This window comes from Eptesicus fuscus, chromosome 6 (genome assembly GCF_027574615.1).
Source record: "Eptesicus fuscus isolate TK198812 chromosome 6, DD_ASM_mEF_20220401, whole genome shotgun sequence".
NCBI classification, from domain to species: domain Eukaryota; kingdom Metazoa; phylum Chordata; class Mammalia; order Chiroptera; family Vespertilionidae; genus Eptesicus; species Eptesicus fuscus.
This window is the reverse complement of record NC_072478.1, coordinates 107184354-107202168: the sequence shown is the minus strand read 5'-3', so window position 1 is coordinate 107202168 and position 17815 is coordinate 107184354. Positions and strand designations below refer to the sequence as shown.

The window sequence follows — 17815 nt, the reverse complement described above, 5'->3', positions numbered from 1 at the left end:
CCAGAATTTGCGTTTCTGATCAGGTGATGCTGATAATGCGGGGGGCCGGGACCACCTGTAAGGACTTCTGCTTCGTTGAAGCAGCCTGAAAGGTTAGGAGGGGGGGTTCCCTTTAAGGAGGGCTGGCCGAGGGCCTGGGGGCTGGGTAGTTCCTGGTACCTCTCTTCTGCTTTGCTTCCTGGGAGGTTAGCTTCGGTAAGAGATCTCAGGTGGGCGCTAAGGTAACCAAAGCACACACCCCATTGGGATCAAAGCAGCACCTGCTTGCTCCTTAATGGGTTGCCAGGCAACCAGACAAAGGTGAGGCTGAGCCTGGGATTAGCAGTTGGCAGGGGCTTTAGAGGAGCTACCGAGGCGTCCAGAGGGTAGACCTCTCCTCCGAGGCCACAGAAACCAGATGTAAGAACCCCTCCCCCACCCCCACCCCCACCTCCACCCCGGGATCATTGCCTTGACTGGCACTCGGAAGGGCACAATCCCCAAGCAGACAACTTCACGCTGTCACGTGGCCTCTAATAGGACGGGGAGTGTTTTCCTCAGAAGAACCACCGAGCACCCACGGGGAGGAAGGGGCGAGGCTCAGCGCCGCCTGCTCGGTAAGAATAAGTTCTGTTGGTTTATTTTGGATTATAAAACACATATCCACATGGGAACACTTTAAAAGTGCAGGAGAGCAGGAATCCCATGGCCCTGAAGGAACCCTGATGAAACTTGGCATCCATGCCCTCGGGAGGAAGTGAGGTGACCACGAAAGGGGCTGTTCTGGGAACCCCAGGCCTTCGGGAGAAAACACCTCCCTGCGTACGCCGGCGTTTCTGCACCAGCACGTCCAGCGCCGCGTCGTCCTCTCCCCAGCACGTCGCCCTCCTGGGTGGGTGTGGGTTGTCCGTGGCTTTGCTGTCGTCAGCAGTGCCGCAGCAGGCAGCCTGTGCCATGACCTCTGTGTGTTCGCGAGGTGGTGGCTGGTGCTAAGACATCCCACAGACCCTCACCAGCATTGCCATGGCCAGCCGTGTAACATTTTCATAAGCCCCGTTCCTTTAATGTTTCATGTTTACTTTCTTTGATTGGGCGCCCCATAAACACCGATTTTCCCTTTATTTCCCCGAGACTTGCCTACTCCTTTGCCCACCTTTTTACAGGGATTGCTCATCTAGTCTTATTTGTAAACACTATTTATATAGAGAGACCCATGGGACCTTCTTGAGTTTGTTGCTTGTTTCTCTCTTTTTTAAAAAAAATATTTTTATTGGTTTCAGAGAGGAAGGGAGAGGGAGAGAGAGATAGAAACACCAATGATGAGAGAGAAGCATTGATCAGCTGCCTCCTGCACGCCCCACACTGGGGATTGAGCCCACAACTTGGGCATGTGCCCTTGACCGGAACCGAACCTGGGACCCTTCAGTCCATAGGCCGACGCTCTATCCACTGAGCCAAACTGGCCAGGGCGCTTGTTTCTTTTAACATTCCCCTCCCCCACAGGATATCTTCGGTTTTCAATTTGTATACAGTTGAGTTTTATTGATATTCTAGGAAGTAAGTTGAATGTTTTCCTTTTCAAATAAAAAAAAATAAAATTATAAGTCTATTTTTAAAAGGCTTCCCTTTTACCTCATGGCTCATTCAGGGCAAAAGAAGAGGGAGGAGGAAGACAGAATTTCTGAAGGAGAACAGAAAGGAGAGCTCTATCCGCCATGTTTATTGAATTCCTCAGAGATCTGGAGTGATTCTCAAACTTTATATGTGAATCACTTGGTCTTGTTGAAATGTAGATTCAGGCCTGGCCGGCGTGGCTCAGTGGCTGAGCATCGACCTAGAAGCCAGGAGGTCATGGTTCGATTCCCGGTCAGGGCACAGGCCTGGGTGTCAGGCTCCATCCCCAGTGGGGGGCGGCCATCCTTTATTCCCTCTCATCATCGATGTTTCTCTCTCTCTCTCTCTCCCTCTCCCTTCCTCTCTGAAATAAAAAAAGAAATGTAGATTCTGGCCCTGGCCAGTGCGGCTCGGTTGGTTGACCGTTGTCCTGTGAACTGAAAGGGTTGTGGGTTCGATCCCTGGTCAGGATGTGTACCGGAGGCAGCCCAGTGAAGTTTCACATCAGTGTCTCTCTCTCTCCCTCTCCTTCCTTTCTCTCTAAAAATCAAAAAAATATATTAAAGGGGAAAGAGAGAGGAATGTAGATTCTGGATTCAACCAGCTCCCCGCTGGGTCTGCCCGCCCACGGACACTGGGGTGGTGACTTCACGTTATGCCAACGGGAAACACGGAGGGTCTCGCTGATAGTCCTGACCCCACGTAAATGGTCATTTTATTCTGAAAACTGTTTTCTCTCTCTCTCTCTCTCTCTCTCTCTCTCTCTCTCTCTCTCTCTCTCTCTCTCTAGTCAGCAGGGAAACCCTTAACCTGGTCTGGAAAGGAGGAGAGAGCCACAGTTCATTTCTGAGTGAAAAATAAGCCCGCGCTCATGGAGTAACGCCCTCTCCCACGTGGCCTTTTAGATTCCACACCCGAGACTCCCCAGGTGCTGTGGGGGCGTTAGGTGTCACTCCTCCAGGCCTCCTCACGGCTGGAGACAATGAAAGTGAGGGATTGGCGCCGCCGATCTCCCTTCTCCAGCAGCACAAAGGGCCTGCTCTGTGTTACCTTTTTGAGAAGGAATCGCTACGGTCAACACGCACCTCCTAAGACAGTGATGTAACGGGTCATGAAAAAGCCACGGTCCGGGAGGGAAAGAGTCTTGGGAACGGACTCAGAGGCGCCGCGCCCCGCTCTGGCGTTCACGGAGCCTGGGCCTGCGGTGAACGTCCCCGGCTTAGTTCCTTCCCCGGCGACACGAGACCACGTTAGAGGCTCCCTAGCCGCCCGGCCTGGAAGGAACAGTCCCAGAGGGTCTCCGGGCAGCAGGGTGTCCCCTACAGCTAAGACACACGCAGGCTCGCGTCCCGGTCCCCGAGCAAGTCTCCACGGAGCCGCCCGACACCAATCAGCAGCAGCCAGGAGGCTCTGGACAGGCCGAGTGGGCTTCTGGTCACACCCATGCCCGGGGCTCGCACCATGGCGACGCCCGTGCTGCAGCCTGAGCCACGTTCATGCCTGGCTCGAGAGGTGCCAGGGAAGCAGGGGGCACCGATTTCCATTTGAAAGGAGAAGGTTACACGTGTGCACAGCAAGGCTGGCGCGGGGCAGCCCCCGGGAAGCCAGCGGTGACTGCATGCGAATGGGCGCCGCCCGCGGACAGCCCTGTGCCAGGGGATCTTCCCAGCGCCGCCCGGAACTCAGTCAGCGACGGGCCCACATTTCGCAACCAGAACGCAGCTGAGCCCTCATCTGCGCCCCCGGCCCTGAGCACAGCGGAGGCGCTCCGAGGGGAAGCCACCTGGCCTCCGAGCCTCGGTTTCCCCATCTGTTCCAGTGACAGCACCTCTCACAGGGAGTGGGGGGGGGACCAGTACGATGACCACTGCCCACACTGGTCCTCTTAGCTCCCGCCGGGGCTCTCAGGTCACCCAGCCCTGCAGGTTAGACGAGGCCCAGAGCTGCTGTGGGGAACGTCAGAGTAGGACCCCCCCCACCCCCCAGTCTCCCCGGTGTCCTCAGGACTGCGTGGCCCACAGGGCCCTGCTGGGCGGTGGCTGGAGCCCTCAGTGTGTTCCGTGTCGCCTTGGGTTGTTTCCATCTTTCTGCCCCTCCCCCCGTTGTATGGTGTGTGTGTCTGTGTGTGTGTGTGTGGGGGGGGGGGGGGGGCAGAGGGCACCAGGGGTCCCGTTCAGAGTCCACCTCCGCTTGGCTGCTTCCTCCAGCCTCGGTTTCCCCACCTTCCCTTCACGTGGCCGTGGTCAAGAAGACTTGGGTAAGGTCGGGCAGCACCCAGTAGGTGCTCTGGATTCTGGGGTTAGTTCCACCCAGGAGCCCAAGGCCGGCCCCTCGCTCCTGGGTGCCCCTTGTCTGGGGCAATAACCGGGTAACCGGCACCCGCGCTCCCGGGGAGCCCGCCCCCGCCAGGCGCACGCCCTGCCTGGCCTGTCACCACCCACACCATCTCCATCCTCCACTCCCCCAGCTCCTCCCGCACCGGACGGGGGTCACCTTCCCGCCTCCGCCGCAGAAATGCTGGCCTCCCAGCCCCCAGCCCCAGGCCCCCCTCCCCTCGCTAATGCTCCCCACGTGCTGCCCGGCCCGCCCCGGCCCGCGCCGCCCCTCCCTCCCGCGGCCCTCCCAGCGCCGCGCCCGGAGCCTTCCTCTCGGGGACCCCCGCCCCTAGCAGGCCCCTCCTCTCGGGGACCCTTCCCCGAGGCGCCCACCCCCTGCGGGCAGCGGGCAGCGGGCAGGGGCAGCGGCTGGCCCCGCGGGCCCACATGACCTTGGGCGCCCCGCAGACCCGGCGTCCACGCCTCCCACCGGCGGCGGGCTGCGCCGCGGAGCCCTCGGTGGCTGGGCATTGACAACCCATTGCGCGCGCGTTTCTCGTTTGCAAGCGCGGCAACTTGGCGTGTGACCTCCCGCACACGGAGCCCGCGGGTGGGAGCGGGGCGGCTCCCGGGGGCGGCGGGGCGGGCGGCTGCGAGCGCCGGGAGGGGCGCGCCCACTAGCCCAGCCCGTGGCCCGCCCGCCGAGCCCGCCCTCCGCCGCACGGGCACCGGGCCGCCGGGGCGCCCGCACCGCACGGGCCGGGCCGAGGCGGACACCGGCCCGCGCCCCGCGCCCCCCGCCCGGGCGCCCGAGGACGCGCGCGGGACGGCGCCGCCTGCAGTGCCCGCCCCGCGTCCCTAGGGGGCGCAGCCGGCGCGGGAAGCCGCGGAGCCCAGCGCGGGGCCGGCGCGAAATTCCAGGCGGGCGGGCGCGGCGCGTTTGAAACCTGGCGAGCGCGAGGGGGCGGGGCCGGGCGCGCGAGCCACCGCCCCTCGGCCAATCAGAGGCGGCGGCGGGCGCGGGGGGCGGGGCGTCCGGCCGCCCTGTGAATGAGGAGCGGCGGCCGGGGCGAGCGCGGCGCGGGCGGGCGCACTTTCTCCTCAGCGCCGGGCGGGGGCGGCGGCTCCTCAGCGCCCGCGGACCCTTCGCCAGACGCCGCGCGGCCCGGGCGCTCCGGCCGCGGGGGCGGCGTGACAGGACTCTCCCGGCGGACAACTTCGCCCCGCCGCGCCCTCAGCGCCGCCCGCACCTGGCAGCCCGCGGCGCGCGGGAGCCGCCTCCCTCCGTCCCGCGCGGGGCCGAGGCCGGGCCGGGCGGCGGCCGCTCAGCATGGCCCGGGGCGCGCGGCGGGCGGCGGGCGGCGGCGCGGCGGGCCCGGGGCGGCCGCGGGGGTCCCTGCCCGGCTCCGAGCGGCGGCGGCGGCCCCGCGGAGCCCGCGAGGCGCCCGAGAGCCCCGAAGAGGACGCGGGGGAGCGCGGCGGGCGGCCGGCGACAAAGTTGAGCGCGGGCCGGCGGCGCGGATGGTGGGCGCTCCTGGCGCTGCAGCTGCACTTGCTCCGGGCGCTGGCGCAAGGTAGGCGGGCGCGGCGGGGGCGCGGGGTCAGGGCGGGCGCGGCGGGGGCGCGGGGTCAGGGCGGGCGCGGGGTCGGGGCGGGGGGCCAGGCCGTCGGGGTCCGCGCCTCCCGGGACGGCGCGGGGTCGGGGAGCCGAGCCGGGCGGAGCGCAGCTGGTCGGAGCGGGCGGCGTGCGGGCTGCGGCCGGGGGCTCGCGGCGGAGCGGCGGTGAGTGGCGGCGACGCCGCGCTCCCAGCCCCGGGGCCGGCACCCCGCCGCCCGCCCGCCCCGCCGGGTCCCCGCCGGCCTCGCCTGCACCGCGCACCCCAGCGGGGGTCGCACCCGGACGGCAAACTTAGGCACCCACGGCCCCCCTCCCGCTGCGCCGGCTTCAGTGGGAACCGCGGGGTGTCGGGAAGGTGCAGCCCGGCTGGGGTGCCGGCGGCCCTTGGGAGAGGGAGGTGGGAACCCAGCTGTGCCCAGACACCGTCCCTCTTGGACGCCGGGCACACCCTGTGCAGGTGAGCATCCCTCTCGCCCAGGTGTGCCGGGCTGGAAAGAGGGAGTGCGCGCACCCACAGGGCGGAAGGGACTCCCTGGCTGCGTCCCCTTGTCCAGGGCCTCTGGGATGGGCGCCCCCTTGGCGATCTCTCTGGGATGGGCGCCCCCTTGGAAAGGCCACTGAGATGGGCGCCCCCTTGGCAAGGGCCTCTGGGATGGGGGCCCCCTTGGCGAGGGCCTCTGGGATGGGCGCCCCCTTGGCGAGGGCCTCTGGGATGGGCGCCCCCTTGGCGAGGGCCTCTGGGATGGGCGCCCCCTTAGCCCTCTGGGATGGGCGCCCCCTTGGCGAGCCCTCTGGGATGGGCGCCCCCTTGGTGAGGACCTCTGGGATGGAGGCACCCTTGGGGAGCCCTCTGGGATGGGCGCCCCCTTGGTGAGGACCTCTGGGATGGAGGCACCCTTGGGGAGCCCTCTGGGATGGGCGCCCCCTTGGTGAGGACCTCTGGGATGGAGGCACCCTTGGGGAGCCCTCTGGGATGGGCGCCCCCTTGGTGAGGACCTCTGGGATGGAGGCACCCTTGGGGAGCCCTCTGGGATGGGCGCCCCCTTGGGGAGCCCTCTGGGATGGGCGCCCCCTTGGGGAGCCCTCTGGGATGGGGGCCCCCTTGGGGAGCCCTCTGGGATGGGGGCACCCTTGGTCAGGGCCTCTGGGATGGGCGCCCCCTTGGTCAGGGCCTCTGGGATGGGGGCACCTGTGCTGCGTGGCAGGCTCGGGGTGGGGCTGCGCGGGGGCTTCGGGAGTCGTGGGGCACTGGCACTGAGGCTGTGGGAGGCGGGCACCCGATTCAGATCCGTGTGTGTGTGTGTGTGTGTGTGTGTGTACGGGAGGGGGGACGACCTCTGTGTGGCCACATGCTGGGATTTAAACGTGACGACACCTGGCGGGTCTGCACTCAGAACTGCCTTCCCTGCTTTAACCGCGCCCCCCTAATTCCACTGTCCCTGCTGACCCGGCGGGTCTAAACGGGCCTCCGCGCCCTCCCCACGGCTTCCACAGATGTCCGCTTTCATGTGTAGCTGCACGAAAACAAATTGCCCTATTTCTGGTTAATTTAACTCCTCCATTACTTGGAAAATTTTCATTTCACTTATTTGTGCTTCTTTTTGCTTAATGACTTACTTTTGTAGGAAAGCATTCATTAAGTCATTTTGTAAAATGGGATCCGTAGATTGCCAGAGAAGCCAGGTTCAAATGAAGAAATCTAAGTCACTAGGAATGACCTTTAAGATAGAAATGGTGTTTATTAAGTTTTCCTTAAAAAACAAAAAGAACAGTGACTTGCACTTTGCAGTAATCTCTGTACATTTACACATTTGAAAATGTATGCAAACGTTCAAATGAAAAAAAAAATCTGGTTTTGTTTTGAAACGTAGTACAGGGATTTCAACTTCTTATCATTTGCACTTTGAAGGCTCTGTAAAATGTCACGTTTTTACAACTGATGTTAATGAACGTATGTTCATTTAAAAAAACACACACTAATGCTCAGACTCCGTTAGGGAGGAATATTTTATCCCTTGTTGCCAGTAAAAACACCGGTCCCTGTTTTACATTTATATGGTTTATAAAGTGTACAGATCTTTTAGTGTAACATTTCAAATAGGTTGTCACACATTCTAAATTCATTGACAGGTTTCTGTTCTCTGTGCTCTGTGAAATGTGTAATATATCCATCATTTTTTTTTATATCATATTGAAAATTCATATTACAGGAGAGATGTCACCATTTGACAAAAGCTCATGTATCTTGAAAATGAAAATTCTGGTGCTGCGGCAGAGATTTCTAATGGGATGATGAGTTGGTCATACGGGCAGGAATGTATTGTCTTGAATCTTACCAGGTAAAATGTAACATTCTGAATGGAATCCTTGCCACTGTGTTGGAGCTAGTGAAGCAAGTCTTTATTTCTCTGTGTTTTCTTCGGATGGTGTTCCGAGTGGTTAGGCTCGGTCTGGGCGTCTTGGGGGAAAAGTGTGAGGTGGCCCAGTAACGGTGACGGGCAGTTACAGAGCTTAAGCCAGGGGCCTGTTGTGCAACACCTGGCTCGATCTTCTACGTGTAACTTCAATAGTCCTGAGGTTTTACATGTAATGAGGATTTCTGAGTTATATACTAGTACTCTGCTTATTGCTGTGTGTGTGTGTGTGTGTGTGTATGTGTGTGTGTGTGTGTGAGAGAGAGAGAGACTTTTCTAGATTCCTAAAGATCCAAGACTTGAATTCTGAAAGGCGGATCTCAAGGCAAGCGTCCTTTATGTGGTCCAGCAGCCAGACCTGAGTGTTTTATTTATTTATTTTTAAAAATATATATTTTATTGAATTTTTACAGAGAGGAAGGGAGAGGGATAGAGAGTTAGAAACATCGATGAGAGAGAAACATCGACCAGCTGCCTCCTGCACACCCCCTACTGGGGATGTGCCTGCAACCAAGGTACATGCCCTTGACCGGAATCAAACCCGGGACCCTTGAGTCCGCAGGCCGACGCTCTGTCCACTGAGCCACACCGTCCAGGGCCAGACCTGGGTGTTGTAGAAGGATGGCAGCGCACGAGGGTTCTGTGTGTGACGTTCCTGCTGGGCCTTGGCGGCTTGCAGATTCTGGTAATGTTGACCGCGGCCTCTCCTTAAGTGTGTGCTTCAGCGGGGAGAGGGAGGCGTGCGCGTCTCAGGTCCCTGCTTTGGGTTGTTCACGGTTTCTCCTTTGGAGTCATTCCCGGTCACTGTACAGTGATGGTTCTGGAACTTCCGTGTGTGTCACCATCACGTGGGGTGTAGACCCGCCGGGGGCCAGCTCCTTTTGTCTGTCACGGAGCCACACGTGCCTTCCAGGTGAGTCTGGTACACACCAGAGTTTGAGAGCCAGGGACTTGGATTGTCTTATGTTTTTCCTCATTCCAGTCACTTGCTGATTTCCTGGAACCTCTCCAACCCTGTGCCTCTTGAACTTGGTTGCTCATTGGAATCACCGGGGAGCTTGAAACAATCCTGGGACCTGAATCTCATTCTCAGACTTTGTGTTAATTGACTGGAAGCTTGACCTGGCATCAGGAGATTGAAAAACTCCCCAGGTGGTCCCAATGTTCAGCCAAGTTTGAGAACCATTGCTCAACACTTTGAAATGAGATCACATGACTCGATTTTGGTTTTAACCTTGTCACGGGCCTTGAGGTTTTATGGTAAAACCTCCCCCCCCCCCCCCCAAATTCCAGTGACTTTTGGGTACTTGGAACCTATTTTCACTTAAACCTGTTTCATCTCATGATCTCAAGATTTGAAATTTCTCTCAGACGTAATCAGTTTTTTAGTCACTCATTCTGTTTATCCCAGCTGACATTGTCAAGCTCCTGTTGGTCTGGGGGGGGGTGTGTGTGTCAGAATCACCTGTGACATTTAAAAATACAGTTACCTGGGCTCCACCTCCGCCCTGAGGGTCACTGCAGTGTGCGTTTGTGAAGTTAAAGACGCCCCACAGGTGGTGCTTGTATCTTTGTTACACATGGTTCTTCTGTCTTTGTTACTGTTTGATCCTTGTGTTGGCCAGTCTCATAATCTTACCCTGTTGGCTGTCATCCTTAGCCTGACTTCCTGTGGCCTCGACCCCTGCCTGGACCATTTTTCTAGCCTCGGTGAGGTCTGCCCACTAGGTTCCCTGCCCTGGCTTGCTGGAGAAAGCGCCAAGCGGTGTTCGTCGGGTTCACACCAAATCCAGCTTCTTTTGGGGCCCTCATGGCTTCCCGTTACCCCAGGAGCGCTTTGTTTTCCCCGTCCGGTCACGACTTTGTAATTTGAGTTTCAATTGCAGCTGGAGTTCCAGACAACCTGCTTCACCAGAGTCTGCAGAGACTGGGCTACACGAGGAGGTGCTCAGATACTTCGTGGCTGCGATCTGTTAGAGTTAGACCACTGCGTGTGTGACAGATGGCACCTGGCCCTTGGCTGGTAGCTGTCTTGTAAATCTAATCGGGAGCAATTATCACCCTCCAGGCCGCCTTGCGTGTGGCCACCTGCAGCTAACCTTTGTGGAGCCCTCACTGTGAGCCCAGCACAGGTGCTCCACAGGGAGGCGGGTAGGGAGCACTTGGTACTCATTCACCTGCGAGACACTGAGGCCCTGAGATGTTCGCTAATTTGCCTCAGGTCCCAGGACTGGTATGATGAAGCCACCACGGAACGCAGCCTGCCTGACCCACAGTCCGTGTTCCCAGCCGCTGGCCGGGGCATTTCCCACCTGGTCTCTGCCCTTCTACAGGAGGAGGAGGTGTGAAGGGCAGGTGGCAGGTGGTGTCTTCTAGAGACTTTATCCAGTTACTGGACCTCAAGTAATCAGGGTACTTACGTACTGTTGTAAAAAAAATAAAAATTACATCAGATAATTTGGAAAATAGAGCAGAGGAATATGCATAATGCCCATATACCCTCCCCTCTCCCATAATAATGTGGCTGTTGCCATTTTGATGTTTTTCTTTCCAAATGTTTTTTTTTTTTTTCATAACATACCTGTCAAATTCCAACTGAGAATGTGGCAGTTTGGTGGCAGATTTGAACACCCCACAATTGACCACGAGGAGTGTATCAACCGTTTTCTTTGAGGAACACTCGGGAAATTCTTTTATCTGCACTCAAGTATGTGCATTTAAGTCCTTTAAATGAAAATAAAAGAGTCGGGCTTTGTCAGGTACAGACTTCTTATTTGTTATTTTGCTCCCGCATGCGTTTTGTCTAACCACAGTTACGTTTAGCTGCATGCTGTGGTTACACTTAGCCGGGAGCTTCCCTGTGCCCTCACACGCTGGAGTACAACAAAGTCACGCTGACAAGCAGGCAATTAGTGGAATCCGAGAAGAACTTGTAGTTACCTTCTACCCGAAAGTGGCCTTTATTGCCGTGCGAAGAGCCTCTGTGTTGCTTATGGTATAGGACACGGATCTGGGCCTTTGTCTAGGTGTCCCAGCGATCAGAGACCAGCACCATCAGCTGACTAAACCCAGAGAATGGAACAGACCCAGAGAGGGAGAACACAGCACCTGGATTTGACAAGGTCACAGCTTAAATTTAAGAAAAAAAGGAGTTTTATGAGTAGACCCCTTAAAGTCCAAATCCATGAAAATTGAGTAAAGCTGAGGATGGGGAATGAAAGGTGCAATAGAAAGGGGAGTTAAAGTGGATTTATCTTTTAAAAAGGAAGGGTGCTGATGTGAGTCTTATTATCTGGTTAAATACTCCTATTAAGAGTTGATACATTTCTGCCTAATGCAACTGAGTATTTTAATTTGTATAGTCTCTCTCATTCGAATTAATTTGACTTGAACATTTCTATAAGGCATTTTATCAAATAAATTCTCCCCTAAATTTGTAATTATCTTTTAATAAAAAAGATGATAAACATTTGTATCTTTGATCCCAAGGGAGAGTATATTTTGTCAGCTAGGACTGTGAATATGGCACCTCTTATTATCCTTTTGTAGTAGCACAAAGAAATTATCCTGAAGTTTTTCAATGAATCCTTGAAATGCAAAAGTCTGCCATCGTTTGATAGATCTTTGCCTGCCAGTTGTTGATCCTCTACCTGAGACCTCTCTGGAGAGCTATCTTGTTATTAGTCTTATAGTTTCATTATATTAATACTATTCTTACTGTATCTAAATACAAAACCTAAACATGCTGTTAGGAGAGCCCTGCTTTAGGAAGCCCTAGTCCCGTGGTCGGCAAACTGCGGCTCTCGAGCCACATTCGGCTCTTTGGCCCCTTGGGTGTGGCTCTTCAACAAAATACCACGGCCTGGGCGAGTCTGTTCTGAAGAAGTGGTGTTAGAAGAAGTTTAAGTTTAAAAAATTTGGCTCTCAAAAGAAATTTCAATCGTTGTACTGTTGATATTTGGCTCTGCTGACTAATGAGTTTGCCGACCACTGCCCTAGTCATTTATACACTTGCTAGTCTAGGATTTAGGTGGTCTGACCTCCTGACAGTCCGCTCTACAGCTAGGACTCATTGCCTTAGCTTGGCCCTCCTCCCACTCCAGCTCCTGTGGTCTCTAGTGGGTATTGTGGGAATATGAATATTTTTTAAAAGCTTTCCTTGAAATACAAATGTGGTGAGTGGAAAAGACATTGGGCTAAGTATCAGTAGACCTGGTTTTTATTTCATTCTGTACCTAACTTGCAATATGAGCAAGTCTGTTAGCCTCTCTGAGTATAATTTCTCAGCTGTGAAAGTTGGGGGTTAGACTAGATTTTCAGTATTGTTCTTTACTGATTCCCTGACCTTCTGTATGTTGTCAAATCTCTGCCCTTCACCCAGACTCTGTGTGTCTCCTTTTTGGGGATTCTATAACTCCGTGTCTTAGCTCTTGGAATCTAATTCTCTTCATTTTACATTTGCCAGGGTAGTTGCAATGTTGAAGACAACTAAGATGCAATATGATATTTCTCTTTAGGTGCTGCCATCTAACATGTGATGTATTTACTCTACCCTGATCATGGTTTATGCTCAGAATTTTAGGTTCTATAAAATGAACTAGTGCCATAACTTGTCAGTGTAAGTCTGAAGTTTGGATAAATAAATTTCTTTAAAATGTGAGATGCTGCCCTAACCCGTTCGGACTGAAAGGTCCCCGGTTCGATTCCAGTCAAGGGCATGTACCTTGGTTTTGGGCACATCCCCAGTGAGGGGGTGTGCATGAGGCAGCTGATCGATGTTTCTCTCTCATCGATGTTTCTAACTCTCTATTCCTCTCCCTTCTCTCTGTAAAAAATCAATAAAATATATTTAAAAAATGTGAGATGCTTATTTAAATGGCTGGAAGAAGAAAGGGCAAGACTGATTAAGATCTGCTGGAGGTAATTAATGCAGTGAGAAATGAGAGGAGATATGAAATAGTGATGGATGTGAGAATGTTTATATATGCTGGACAGTGACCATCAGCAATGAAAGAGGTTAGTAGATGGTTTCCGTTGGCATTTCTGTTCAATCTAACATTAGGCTGGTTGTCTTCATTGGGGACTTTTAGTAAATCAGAAAGCCCTCAAAATTAACACAAGAATTCTTTTTCACTTTAACAGGCTTAGCTGGGACTCTGTTGACATATAGACAACATCTAGTGAAGATTAACTGCTATCAGTTAAATAATCCAATATCTTGACCATAGATATATCTGTTCACTAAATCTACTAATTTAGTGATCTTTGGAGATTAGCTTGTTAAACATGGGCTAGGGAAATAGTTTCTTCACTGTTTTTGTGTTTTGTTTTGTTTTGTTTTTTTTGCTGTGTGTGTTTTAAACTGACAAGGCCAGCCTTTGGAGGTGTGGGCTCTAGAGAATGGGCTCAACTCCCAGGCCCACGTTATTACATGAACAACATTAGCCTTTGGTGCAAAGTTTTGTTGCCTTTTTTCCCTTTCAGAACTCTCCTCTGTACGTATTCTAGACATGCTTCCTTATCATGAGAGGTTAGGAAGCTCTCAAGTATGTAAGCTTGAATTTATAAAGATGAATGATCTTTCCTAGAAAAAAAATATAGGGAGGTAACCTAAGAATACTGTCCGGACTCAAAGAGGACTACGGCTATTCCAGGAGTGCCAGTAGTTTCCTTTATTAAGAAAGATTGGTGGTGGGACTCTTAGCAGCCCCCATAGGCTGTTTAGGAAAACTTTAGATTTGGGGTAAGGAGGGATTTCAGAATTTACATTGCATAGGTATAACCTGTCCTACTTGGGTGAGGATGGTCATCTCCAGAGGTTGCTGTGTCTGTGGGGTCTTCTCTTCAGTGTGATCCTGCGTGTATTTGTGCTGCTTCTCAGGAAAGAGGGCCTGTTTTCAAAGTGAAGGTTAGTTCTATCTTGCCTTCTCCCTAGGTGTTAGAAGTGAAACTCCCCACTCCCCCCCAAAAGAGGATTTGAATTTGTGGATCAAGCCCTTCTATGTAATGGGTGTCAGCATCGATTTAATACAGGAACCACCAGATGGCAATAGAAAAAGTGTTCCTATAGAATATAATCTGTAGTTTTCACAGCTGATTTCCCCCCTTCCTTGATACACTACTTTTCAGTATACTTATGCAATATATGAAATTGTTGGTTATGAGCAAGGTGAGTTTATAATACCTGACAATGCTAATCAAAACCAGGACATAGAATAGTGGTAAAGTGTTACTAGAAAATGACATTTTATTTGCCTGAGCGCATGTATGAATTGTTCCTGGAGAGTGGGTTTCCAACAATGTAACTTAGGGCTTATGTTATTATATAGTCATGATTTTACTTCTAAATTTTTATTCGGCATTTAGCTCTGCAGTAAGCTGTGATGATTTGCAGAACATAAAAGAAAACATGGCTCTTATCTTGCAGCATTTTATGCAGTACCTCCTAAAGGAGGAGATGTATGAGTTTACAAACATTGCACATATTTATATATTTTCTGGCAAAGGTATTTCTACCTTTTGTAGAATTTGCTTTATTTTTGCCTGGTGGGCATGCCCCCCTTTTCTAAGTACGTCTTCTAGGCTCTTTTAAGGCTTTCTTTTTTCTTAGCTAAGACTCTTGGTTGCAAGCTAGAAACTCAATCTGAACTACTTAAGAAAAAAGGGTTTCATTGGAGACTTCCTAGGGTATCACAGTGTGACAAGAAGAATACCTTGACACTTGGCAAGTTTAGGATTCAGCTCTGCCTCAGGAACAGCTAGAGCCAAGGGTTTGAAATCCCTCAGGCACTGCCCTCTCTGTCCTCTCTGTTACGCGTTGGTACCGTTCTTGGCTCTTACTGAAAATTGGCTTTCTCCTTGTGCCTGAAACCCAGCTATTACCAGTCTTTGCCTGACTGTTGCTTCGGACCCCGAAGTAAAGATTGACTTAAAGCTTTGGTCCTGATTAAAAATTTTGTGAAATGATCAGATTTATATATTAAAAGCATGACCATGAGGGAAAAATAAAGCATATTGATTGCAAAATTGAAAATGGGTCAGGAGAAACCAGCATGAATGACGATAGACCAGTGAGGATGTGTTGGCAGTTGAGGCGAGAGGAAGTAGTCGCTTGGCCTGGGTGGTAGTGTTGGAGATGGAGAGAGCTGGACAGAGGAGGGAGATTTAGGAAGACACTGAGATGGGCAGGATTGGGTACTGGATGTGGAGGGTGGTGTCCAGGTGTTTGGCTTGCATGACTAGCTGATCGGGCATTCACTCAGTGAAGTTGGACCACCTCAATCTGGGCAGTGTGATCATGTTTTGGTTTTGACTGTGTTAATGTGAGGTACCGTTAAAGCTTCCACGTGGATTGTTAAGTAGGTGCTTGGATATGAGTTCTGCATTAAGGAGAGGTCTAGGTGTTTGGTATATTGCTTAAGAGGATGGGCTTGGCATAGAATAAAACGGGCTCAGCCACTTGCTAGCTGTCCTTCCCTCGGTGGGCTGTTCAACCTTCTTAACGTATTATTTCTCATCCCTGAAGTAGGTATAATCATTGCACCCACTTCAGACAGTTATGGTGAGGATCACTTGGTATGATCAGAGGTACGGTGTTAGCACCTGACCAAGTACATAGCACGCATCCTGTAAGTGTCGTTATTTTCACGTTTGTGGCTAGGGCATGCCTCATTCACCTTTTCCCACGGTGCTCGGTAATTTATGGACCACTGCAGGGCCAGAGCGGGGAGGCTGAAGCATTGACTGGAGTGGAGCCTAGCAATGCTAATCTGGCTGTGATTTACTGGGTAAGTTGGAGGAGATTGGAATGACAGAAGTGAATTGGAGAATAGTTGTGATGATATGGGAATAATAAGTATTTGACCCGGGGTGATACTGGAGTGGAAAAATTGTCGTGGTCGGTATTGCCGCAGAGAGGGGAATAAGATTAGGAACAAGAAAAGGCCGTTGCATTTGTTGATTAGGTGGGGAATGTTGATCTTGTTGAGTATGATTTCACTGGAGTTGTAGGAGAATGAAGTAGGCTGAAGTTGATTACAGAATGAATGGGTGGTGAGAAAGTGGAGCCTACAGGTGTTCTCATACTGCGGAAATCCTGAAGCAAGAAAAGAGAATGAGAATTTGAAGTGGGTAGTGACAAAATGATCTCAAAATGCCTTAGGAATATTTATTTTTTTCAATTTGAAAACTGTTCTCGAGGCTGAAAAAAATGTGGGCTGTTGTCATCTGGCAAAATGGTAAGCAATCATCACAATTCTCTGAAGGGATCATTTCAGTTTCATATTTTGTGATGACTGGAGGCTTCACACTGCCGCCAGATCTGATACAGTGTTTCCACCCCCACCTGCTGCAGACACAGCAACTGTGGGCAGAACGTAACAAGGCCTAACCAAAGCCTTCCTGAGCCTGCGAGGTCAGGAAATCCCACCTTAAGCCCGGTGAGGTGGGGAGGCCAGGTCGGTGGAGGTTTCAGATCCGGATGGAGGTCCCAAGGGCGTGGTCCCCACGGTCTCCTGAAGGAACAGCAGTCACAGCCTGAAGTCCGCGTAGCGGGAGAAGATGGAGGTGCGGGCCACCCGCCTAAAACCTCGAAAGGCTGGCCCAGCAGTGAACAGAGGGCGAGAAAAACCTTGCCCACTAGTCTGAGGAAGTGCAGAGAGACTTGCTGTCATTCTGGAGTTGTGCATAAATAATTAAGAGAAAAGGGAGAGAGAAACTTCTAAACCTCAAGGCTGGATCTCACAGTGGGGCTGGGTTAAAATTTAACATTCCGTACTATGCAGCTAATCCTCATGGAAACCAATGGAGCCCTGCAGAGCAAATGAAAAACCCAGGACTCTCGTAGTACAAACACCTCATGCTGAAGATAAACTTTCTAGCTGCCTGGCTGGTGTGGCTCCGTGGTTGAGCGTTGACCTGTGAACCAGGAGGTCATGGTTCGATTCCCAGTCAGGGCACATGCCCGGGTTGTGGGTTTAATCCCCAGAAAGGGGTGTACAGGAGGCAGCCGATCAATCATTCTCTCTCATCATTGATGTCTCTCTCTCTCCCCCTCTCCCTTCCTCTCTGAAAACAATGAAAATACACTGAAAAGAAAAAGTTGCTAGCCACACAAGGAAATGCATCACTCTGCAGGCGAGTGGGCAGATGTAACTAGGAGAAGTGGTCCTCCAGGAGATGCTCCTGGGCCCCGGGCAGAGGCTACTCTGTGAAAGATTGGAGCCCTGGCCGGGGAGGCTCTCTTGGTTGGAGCATCATCCCGGGCACCAAAAGGTGGAAGGGCACATCGCCAGCTTGTAGATTCGAACCCTGGTTGGGGCCCAGGTAGGAGGCAGCCATTTGATCTCTCTCTCTCTCTCTCTCTGTGTGTCTCTGTCTCTCTCTTCCTCCTTTACATTCCAGTTTTTAGCTGTGGAGACATAGGATTTGAGCTGCATTAAATGCACAAGGATACATTTTTAACATTCGAAGGAGAGTGTACCTATGGAGGAACATGGGTAAGATGCCAAGTGCAGTGGGTGAAAATGAATGGCAGGTCAGAAGGTAGGCATTTGCGGTTTGCGGCAGCTTGACATGGTTGGCTGGTTGTTTTTAACCAGCAACTCCTGGACTTTTAAAATTACTTAAATCTAGTATCACAAAGTGTTATAGTGGGGAAGACAAAGGTTGTTGGCCTCTCTAATTTTGCTGTTGTCTATCAAAAGTATGAGGCATAAGTTGTGGCTTGTTTCTGTGTAGGTGGATACTTCATAGTAATTTAAAAATTATAATTTAGCATTTTATTTGCTGCAAATATAGCTTAAGAGGTTTTTTTTTTTGGTTTTTTTTTTTAAACCACAGTTTATTTGTTTCGATAGTTGCCCCCTTCTGTTCTG

At 52.5% G+C, this 17815-nt stretch overlaps 1 long non-coding RNA gene across 1 annotated transcript; it reads left to right on the top strand.

Annotated features, from left to right (window-relative positions):
• The first annotated feature begins 356 nt into the window (after positions 1-356).
• Positions 357-2628, top strand: LOC114227902 (uncharacterized). Its single transcript, XR_003613997.2, has 3 exons — positions 357-399; positions 520-596; positions 2388-2628. It is a non-coding gene; the product is annotated as an uncharacterized LOC114227902 (long non-coding RNA).
• Positions 2629-17815: the final 15187 nt, after the last annotated feature.